Raw genomic sequence first — 10,000 nt, 5'->3', positions numbered from 1 at the left:
CCAGCCAGCAGTTCCCGGTCCCGGCCTGCAGCAGTGGTCCCGCAGCCCGCCAGCCAGCCAGCCAGCCAGCCAGCCAGCCAGCCAGCCAGCCAGCCAGCCAGCCCTCCGGTGGCAGCAGCAGTCCAGCCAGCAGCAGTCCAGCCAGCAGCAGTCCAGCCAGCAGCAGCAGCAGCAGCAGCCGCAGCCGCCGCAGCCCCGGCCCCGTCCGCGGCAGCAGCGTCCCTGCCTCTCGCCGTCGCCGTCGCCGTCGCCGTCGCCGTCGCCGTCGCCGTCGCCGTCCGTCGTCCGTCGTCCGTCGTCCCCCAGTGTGTTTCCTGTCCTTTTAGTGCTGCGTTTTTCTTTCTTCTTCTTGTCGTCATGTCCGCCCCCACCACCACCGTCACTACTACCACCACCGCCATCGTGTATACGTCCCCTTCCGCCGCCTCCACCACTATCACTTGGTGTGCCCAATCCCACCCCCCTCCTTCCATCCCTCCCCTCCTCTCTATCCCTTCGCCCTCGCTCTTTGTCTCCCCATCTCCCGCCTCTTCCTCTCGTTCTGATCCTTTCCCCCCACTCCCCCAGCCTGTCACTGCAGCTCCGGCTAGGGTGGTGGCCCGTCGGGCCACTGCCCACGCCCAGCTCTCCCCATCGCCATCGCCATCGCCGTCACCGCCACCACCGTCATCATCGTCACCATCACCATCACTGCCACATTCGCCTGCACCGTCACAGTCACTATCTCCGGCGCCGACTGCTGCGTCCGTGCCGGGACCTGTCCCTTCCCACCACCTCCCCATCGTTCCCGTCCCTCCTGTCACCACCCGCCCATCTGCCGCTGTCAAACGCCCTAGTGGCGCCTCCACTTCCTCTGCTCCTAAAAAGGCTCCACCCCGCCCGCCATCCCCACCCCAAAATGCCATGGACGTCTCCCCACCAGGCCCCGCTCCCTCCACCTCCTCCTCCTCCTCCTCCCCACCCGGTCTCTACAAATATCTCCTGTCCCGTCCCGATCCTTCCTTCCTCGAGGCCCGGAATCTCTCCCTCGTCCTCCGCCAACATTTCCCTGGCGTCCCCATCTCTCTCCTTACTCCCAGACGGGATTCTGTTCTTATCTCCTCCCCCAGCCCAACCCTCCATACTGACATCCTCTCCCGCCTCCCCATCACCCGTTTTGGTCCTCACGCCTCCCTCACCCCTGCTCCCTCCCCATCTCCTACCCGCCAACCCCAACCCCCGCGTCGCCCGCCGACCCTCACCGCCGTGATCACTCGGCTTAGCCCGTCGATCACGGAGGAGGAGGTGCTGGCGGAGCTGAAGGCCCATCCCACCCTGGAGGTGCGGGCGGTCCGCCGCATTTTCAACGCGACCGGCCCCACCCGCCTTATGCGGGTTTTCTCTGAGGACGCCCCCTCCATTGACCGTCTCCTGAAGGAGGGTGCCCTCCTCTTCAATCAGCGGTTCAAAGTCGACCCCTCCCGTTCCCCCCCTCAATCCCTGCGCTGCCAGAGATGTCTGCGCTACAATGCACATCCAACAGCGGAGTGCCGCGAGGCCCCCACCTGCCCACATTGTCGGCAAGCGCACTTCCTCCGGCAGTGCCCCAACCTCCAATCCCCTCCCTCCTGTAATACCTGCAGCCTCCCCCACCCCACCTACTCCCAAAAGTGCAAAGCCCGGCCCCCTCCCACCACTCCTGAACTCACCGTACCTGTCCGTCCCCTGGACGCCCCCACCCCTCCTGGCAATTCCCTTCGTCCCCCCCCCACTGCTGAGGACATCATCAGGTTCCTCACCATTGTCCTTCAAAACGTCCATCCCTTTCAGCGCCCCCACACCTTACAACAGATCTCCCTCGCCGCCCGTTCCATATTCCACCTTAAAATGTACGCCACCTTTTCCAATAACCAGGCCCATTTCACCTTCTCCCGCCTTGACACCCTCGTCTAAGTCCTTATCATGGCGCGACAGCATCGTATCCTTTTCAACAATATCCGCTCCCTTCCCGCCAACAAGAACCTCTTCCTGCACACCCTTGCTACCCACCGTGTGGATGCCTTCCTCCTCAATGAAACCTTCCTCCAACCCCACCACTCCATCCACACCTCCCCCTATCTCCTCCACCGCTCCGATAATCCCCTCCCAGTTGCGCGTGGCGGAGTTGCCATTGGCCACCACCGCCAGATCCCCGTTCGGCTCCAGCCTCTCCTTCCCGACCCCACCGAACACCTGATCCTTAGTCTCTTCTTCCCCGGCCTTACCATTACCTGTGCCACCATCTATGTCCGCCCCAACGCCCCTCTTCCTTTCGACTTCCTCTCCCACATCGACCGTACCTTCTCCTCCTATGTGATCGCCGCCGACCTCAACATCCATAGTCGCTCCGCTGCCCAGTTACGGCGGTGGCATCGGTTCCTCTCCTCCCTTCAAGGCGACCTCATCCCCATCCCCCAGCATACTCGTCCCGAATCCAACTCCACTCCCGATGTTATCCTCTCCTCCCCCAACCTCCTTGGTCGCATTACGGTGGATGTCCTGGAGCCTGTTGGTAGCGACCATCTCCCTGTCCTCCTCACCGTTTCAGACGGCCGTCGCCCCCGCCCCGACCCTCGTCATGACCCTCCCCCTAAGTACATCCATGACTATTCCCGTGCCAACTGGAATGCCTACCGGGATACCCTCTCCACTCAGGTCGATAGCCACCCTCTCGCCTACCGCCGTCCTGATGATGTCACCCATGCCGCCTCCTTTCTCCAGCAGACCTTGTCTGAGGCCGTGGAGGCCCACGTCCCTACTGTTGCCATCCACCCCCACCGTCCTACCTTACCACCACAGGCCGTCCTCCTCCTCCGTGAATCCCGTCGTCTCTACCGTGCCTTCCTCCGCACGCGTGACCCGGACACCCTACGACGCCACCGGCAACTACAGCGACACATTCGAAATTTGCTCGCGGCCAAGAAACGCCGGGACTGGCGACAGACATGCACCCGTTTAACTGCTACCCTCCCTATAAACTCGTCCAAGTTCTGGACCGCCTTCCGTCGCCTTACCGGAACTAAACCCTCCCCCTACTATCCTCTTCTCCACGATGATCGCCCCTTTCCTGACGCCCTTAGTAAGGCCAATCACTTTGCCTCCTACCTGTCTGATGTGTTTTCCATCCCTGATGATCCCCAGTTCGATTACTCCCTCTTCCCAGATATCCGCGATCGAACTGATACCTCTGTCCCTCCCCTCGCTCCTGGTTTCCAGTACTTGGACAACATTCCACACACGGACCTTAATGCCCCCATCACCACACAGGATCTCATCAATACACTCCGCACCAAACGCAACACCGCTCCTGGTCACGATCGTGTCACCTACCGTCACCTTCGTGAAGCTCCTGTCTCTTTTCTCTCCACCCTGGCCAGGCTCTACAATGTCGTCCTGTCCACCGGTTACTACCCCGACCTGTGGAAAACCTCCCGTATCCTCATGTTCCTCAAACCTGGCAAACCGCCGTCCGCCGTCTCCTCCTACCGTCCCATCAGCCTTACCTCGGTCTTCAGCAAGGTCCTGGAATCTATCCTCACCCGCCGCATCCACCAGCATCTCCGCCAGCACCGCCTCCTCCCCGTTACCCAGTGTGGCTTTCGGCCGTCCTTCTCTTCCGACGATCTTCTCCTTCACCTCACTCATCTCCTTTCCGAACAGCTCAATTCCCGTCGCTCCGCAATCTTCCTCTCTCTTGACCTCGAACGCGCATATGACCGCGTATGGCATTCCGGTCTCCTCTTCAAGCTCCAAACCTTCGCCCTTCCCATTAACTACGTTCGTCTGATCGGTTCCTTTCTCTCCCGCCGTCCTTCCTATGTCACCATCCATAACACCGATTCCTACACCTTTTTCCCCTCCGCCGGTGTGCCCCAAGGCTCCGTCCTCTCCCCCCTTCTGTACTTGTTGTACACGGCGGACATGCCGCCGCCGTCACCCCCCGTCCACCTTCTCCAGTTTGCCGATGACACCGCCTTCCTTGCCCTTGCCCCCACCCTGCGACGCTCCCAACACCTTCTCCAATCCCATCTTGACCGGTTCACCGCTTGGTGCAACCAGTGGTTGCTCAAGGTCAATCCTTCCAAAACCCAGGCGATCATTGTAGGCAAAACCACTCCCTCCTTCCGCCTCCTTGATTTCTATCTCACCGTTTATGGCCGTCCCATCGCTCTCACCCCCACCCTTAAGTACCTTGGCGTCACCCTCGACCGTCGCCTCTCCTGGACTCCCCATCTCCAGACAATCCAAGCCAAGGCACGTTCCCGACTCCGTCTCCTCAAGCTCCTTTCCGGCCGAACGTGGGGTCTGGACCCCTCCACCATCCTCCACACCTATAAGTCCCTCATCCGCCCTATCCTCTGTTACGCCCATCCCGCCTGGATCTCCGCCCCCCCTTCCTTTTATAAATCCCTCCAAATCCTTGAACGCCATGCTCTCCGCCTTGCCTATCGCATCCGTCTCCCTTCCCCCACGCGGATCCTGTATGACCTTATCCCCTTCCCCCACCTCCTCCTCTTCCTCGAAAGGATACGCATCCTATACACCTCCCGTAAACTCGATCCTCCTCACCCGCTCGTCTCCCCGATCCTCTCCCACCCCCGCCCGCTGCCACGCCTGTACTCCCACGTCCCACCCGGTCTCCATCTCTCCACCCTCCTTACCCTCTCCCAAGGTGGCTTCCGCCAGCTCCCCCTCCCTGATGATGCCCTCCTCCCCTCCATCTACCCCTCCTACCAACTTTGATCCTCCCACCCTCCTCCTGTGCTTGCTCCTCGGGGCACCCTCCCTCCCTTCTCTCCCCTTTCCCTCCCTCCTCCTTTTCTCGTCCCTCGTCCCCCGGGCCCCCCCCTCCCCTGTCCCTATCCTCCTGTCCCCGTCTCCTAAGCCATGGCATCCTCTTTTCCTCCCCTCTCCCCCTCCTCATCCCTGTTGCCCTCTTGGCAGGTCCCCGGACTCGCACACGCTCAGTGGACATTCGCGCGCCGGAGATCACCGCCATCAGTGTATCGTGTGTGCCGTCCTGTTTAGTGTTCAGTGTTTACCGTCACACTCCATCGTTCACCAGTGCCTTCGTCTCCTTCAGTGTTTGTGCGTCGTCTCAACAGTTTGCAGTGTGGCTTATCGTCGAGTGTGAACGGCTCCGTGTTTGTTTCTCTGTGTCTCCTGTTTATTGCCCACCGTTTTGTAACTTTTATGTTTTTCTCCTGTTTTTGCTGATTGTACCTTCTATGGCTGAAGAGCAGCGTAGTATGCTGCTGACAGCCTGCCTGCTGTACAGGCTTTAAAATCACAATAAAGTAAAAAAAAAAAAAAAAAAAAAAAAAAGAGGTATGTCCAATATGCGACATTCCCGCTGTCCCTATACATGAGCTGCGAGCTGTACCACTTACGAGCTACAGACGCGATCGCGTTGCTCTCTGTACGAATGCCGATGCTGAGCGGTCAGCTAGGAGGCGCTCCATCCATGTCGGTACCGGTGAGCGTTGCACTCGCAGTCGCAAAAACGTACGGCAAGTATATTACTCGGAAGAGTTAATGACAGTCCAAGCCCCCCCTGCGTGGGGAGAGTCTTGCTAGGCCATGACCCACCGGAAGGGCGCAGCGTCCCCCACCCCAGACATGTGACGTCACACTATCGGTATTGACGACTAGACTCATTGCTTATAATCATTTGCCATACACCGGTGGAAGCTGCCGAGACGAGTAGCTACATAGCGCGCTCGCCGTGTCACTAATGTACAGAGATACAACAGTTTCGACGGGAACCACATTAAACGTATACACGGCGCTGATTAGTAATAGATAGAGCCATCAGAATACAGATAATATATACAACTGTCCGTATACATGCTGAAAGACTCTGCTCACAATCACAACCACACGTCAGCCACACACTCTTATCACGCACTACTCTCTGCCTGTAACACGCACACAGACAATATGTAAGCACCAGCATGCAACAACACCCAGTGCATCCTCTCCGCCACATTAGACAATCCACACTGTCATAACCAGACTGGGAGGTCCACACAGAAAACAGAATATCCCACCCACCCGACAACCACCATTGCTCAGCCAAGCCACCAACACCCACACATGTCCTACACAGGGGTGCACCCAACATCACAATACTGCCTCCTCTCACAGCACACAAACAATGGCAGGAATGAAAGACACAGGTCTGCCACAAGCATGGAATGAGAGCGCCGCCTGTCATGAGCCAAAGGTACATCCTGACGTGGCAAATCAGATGATACCGCAGGCATCCACGTACTATAATCACAATCAACAAACCGGCCGCCGCCCCCCCCCCCACATTAAACCTTTCCTTACAACAATGTGTACCTTAACCTAACCTATGTCGTACCTTAACCTAACCTATGTCGTACCTTAACCTAACCTATGTCGTACCTTAACCTAACCTATGTCGTACCTTAACCTAACCTATGTCGTACCTTAACCTAACCTATGTCGTACCTTAACCTAACCTATGTCGTACCTTAACCTAACCTATGTCGTACCTTAACCTAACCTATGTCGTACCTTAACCTAACCTATGTCGTACCTTAACCTAACCTATGTCGTACCTTAACCTAACCTATGTCGTACCTTAACCTAACCTATGTCGTACCTTAACCTAACCTATGTCGTACCTTAACCTAACCTATGTCGTACCTTAACCTAACCTATGTCGTGCCTTAACCTAACCTATGTCGTGCCTTAACCTAACCTATGTCGTGCCTTAACCTAACCTATGTCGTGCCTTAACCTAACCTATGTCGTGCCTTAACCTAACCTATGTCGTGCCTTAACCTAACCTATGTCGTGCCTTAACCTAACCTATGTCGTGCCTTAACCTAACCTATGTCGTGCCTTAACCTAACCTATGTCGTGCCTTAACCTAACCTATGTCGTGCCTTAACCTAACCTATGTCGTGCCTTAACCTAACCTATGTCGTGCCTTAACCTAACCTATGTCGTGCCTTAACCTAACCTATGTCGTGCCTTAACCTAACCTATGTCGTGCCTTAACCTAACCTATGTCGTGCCTTAACCTAACCTATGTCGTGCCTTAACCTAACCTATGTCGTGCCTTAACCTAACCTATGTCGTGCCTTAACCTAACCTATGTCGTGCCTTAACCTAACCTATGTCGTGCCTTAACCTAACCTATGTCGTGCCTTAACCTAACCTATGTCGTGCCTTAACCTAACCTATGTCGTGCCTTAACCTAACCTATGTCGTGCCTTAACCTAACCTATGTCGTGCCTTAACCTAACCTATGTCGTGTTTTAACCTAACCTATATTGCGCCTTAATGTAACCTATATTGCGCCTTAATGTAACCTATATTGCGCCTTAATGTAACCTATATTGCGCCTTAACGTAACCTATATTGCGCCTTAACGTAACCTATATTGCGCCTTAACGTAACCTATATTGCGCCTTAACGTAACCTATATTGCGCCTTAACGTAACCTATATTGCGCCTTAACGTAACCTATATTGCGCCTTAACGTAACCTATATTGCGCCTTAACGTAACCTATATTGCGCCTTAACGTAACCTATATTGCGCCTTAACGTAACCTATATTGCGCCTTAACGTAACCTATATTGCGCCTTAACGTAACCTATATTGCGCCTTAACGTAACCTATATTGCGCCTTAACGTAACCTATATTGCGCCTTAACGTAACCTATATTGCGCCTTAACGTAACCTATATTGCGCCTTAACGTAACCCACATTGCCCCTTAACGTAACCCACATTGCCCCTTAACGTAACCCATATTGTGCTGTAACCCAACACACGTTGGGCCTTAACCCAACACACGTTGGGCCTTAACCCAACACACGTTGGGCCTTAACCCAACACACGTTGGGCCTTAACCCAACACACGTTGGGCCTTAACCCAACACACGTTGGGCCTTAACCCAACACACGTTGGGCCTTAACCCAACACACGTTGGGCCTTAACCCAACACACGTTGGGCCTTAACCTGCTCTGTAATTGTCATACGACGCGTTAAATTAGTGTAGTGTTGCCTAACTGCAACCCCCGCAATATAGTTTGCTACTCGCACTGCCCGGTCCCCAGTGTATCGCTTCATGTTAAACACCTTGCAGCGATACACTGTAATGTGGATGGCAGCAGGACGTACATGCTCAATGCCCTTCGCAGTTGTTCATTGGCATTCGCATGGCGAAGCACTGCGCCTACGCTGTGGTACGGCCTGTGTCAACTGTCCGCTGATGTTGTACCTCCAAATCACACACTGTACTGCACATTGGTCCTCATGTACTGAATGATACATCGTGGTACATGTGACCGTACAACGACTGCGCCAACAACGGCGAACCATGCGGTCCAAATGTTGTGCACGCAGCTACGTGTCGTCTCCCTATAAGAGCTGGAGTGCAGTGTGGTATGCCCTGGATGGCGATCAGCATGAGCCGTCTGTTGATGTAGTGGCGCGTGTTGTCAGACGTTGTCGTCTCTTCTCACACACCGTGATAGCATGGTGCACTGCGTTCCACATCTGCGACATGCGACAGAGGCCGGTTGACAGTCGTTTGCGCAATGGACATCGCATACGTACGGGGGCCACCTTCCACGTGTTTGCGAAGCGTGCACATGTTGTTGCGTGTATGTGGGCAGACATAGTGTGTCGTGACACCTGACACAGGCATGCAACAATCGTTGAATTTGCAAATGGCGATGGACGCCTACGTTTGCTGGTGACGTTACGCAAATGAACAACTGGTAAACCGTTGTGGTGCGGTTGTTCTCGCTAGAGGTGAATCAGTGATGGCGACGATCGGTTGAGCTACCAACCGGTTGTTTCAGCGATACCCACCATGCCCACGAACGTGAATGGCATGTGGGTGTGAAGCGATACGCGGCGGTGGCTGGGTGGGACCGGCCCCGGCCGGTGAGGGGGGGCCGCCCGGCGTGCTGGCCGCGCGGTGCGTGGGCGCACGCGCTACAGCCGGCTGGTGGGGGCGGCCACTGGCAGGCGCGCCGGCCGACGGAGGCGGCAGGCGGCGCAGCTGCGCGCCGGCGCACCCTGCACGCGGCGCCGTGCGGCCAAAGTAGGTCCTCGCGGGCCCGGTGCGAAGCGCGGTGGACATCTGCAGTGTGCTGGTCCGATTGAGGACTGTGTGCGCTGAGGATGCGCCGCCGCCCGGCGCTCGGCGCCGCGACGCCGTCTGCTGCTCGGTCGCCTCTGCGGTTCTCGCAGGTGGTTTGTATCGCAGCTGTGCGGACGTGTTGGCGCGTGCGCTGTGCTGGGAGAGTTCGCTTCGGCACCCAAGTGGGGCTTTTGTCCTTCTGTGGCGCTGGCGTTGGAGCTGCCGGTCACCGTAGGTGGCGCGTGTTGTCTCCCGCCGGCAATGCCACGACAGCACGCTCCCGGGCCTCTGTCGGCAGCGGCAAGCTCAGTTGGGAGCACGGGTGGTCGCACCTAAAGCGTCTACTCGCCAAACTCCGGGCGATTGCGCCTCTCTCGAACCCGACCAAGTACTTAGGACGGCGCTGCGCGCCGCCGGGACCTGAGAGGGTTTCGAGGTGTATGGTGCAGGGGAGCGCAGCCTCCTCCTGTTTGCAGAATAATTGAGCGGACGCTTGCGTGTTCGCGCGGGCCCCCGGGACACACTCCCGGGCGGCCGGCTGCTCAGCTCTAGTTGACGCAGCTCCCTGGTTGATCCTGCCAGTAGTCATATGCTTGTCTCAAAGATTAAGCCATGCATGTCTCAGTACAAGCCGCATTAAGGTGAAACCGCGGATGGCTCATTAAATCAGTTATGGTTCCTTAGATCGTACCCACGTTACTTGGATAACTGTGGTAATTCTAGAGCTAATACATGCAAACAGAGTCCCGACCAGAGATGGAAGGGACGCTTTTATTAGATCAAAACCAATCGGTCGGCTCGTCCGGTCCGTTTGCCTTGGTGACTCTGAATAACTTTGGGCTGATCGCA

At 56.5% G+C, this 10,000-nt stretch overlaps 1 non-coding gene across 1 annotated transcript in view; it reads left to right on the top strand.

The window, feature by feature from the left end:
- Positions 1–9,713: 9,713 nt before the first annotated feature.
- LOC126432438 (small subunit ribosomal RNA) overlaps positions 9,714–10,000 on the top strand; it is a 1,910-nt gene continuing 1,623 nt past the window's right edge. The window contains exon 1 of the ribosomal RNA XR_007577966.1: positions 9,714–10,000. This exon is cut by the window's right edge and continues 1,623 nt beyond it. This is a non-coding gene — a ribosomal RNA (small subunit ribosomal RNA).

This window comes from Schistocerca serialis, unplaced genomic scaffold, assembly GCF_023864345.2.
Source record: "Schistocerca serialis cubense isolate TAMUIC-IGC-003099 unplaced genomic scaffold, iqSchSeri2.2 HiC_scaffold_1135, whole genome shotgun sequence".
Taxonomy (NCBI): Eukaryota; Metazoa; Arthropoda; class Insecta; order Orthoptera; family Acrididae; genus Schistocerca; species Schistocerca serialis.
This window is presented reverse-complemented; position numbering and strand designations above follow the sequence as displayed.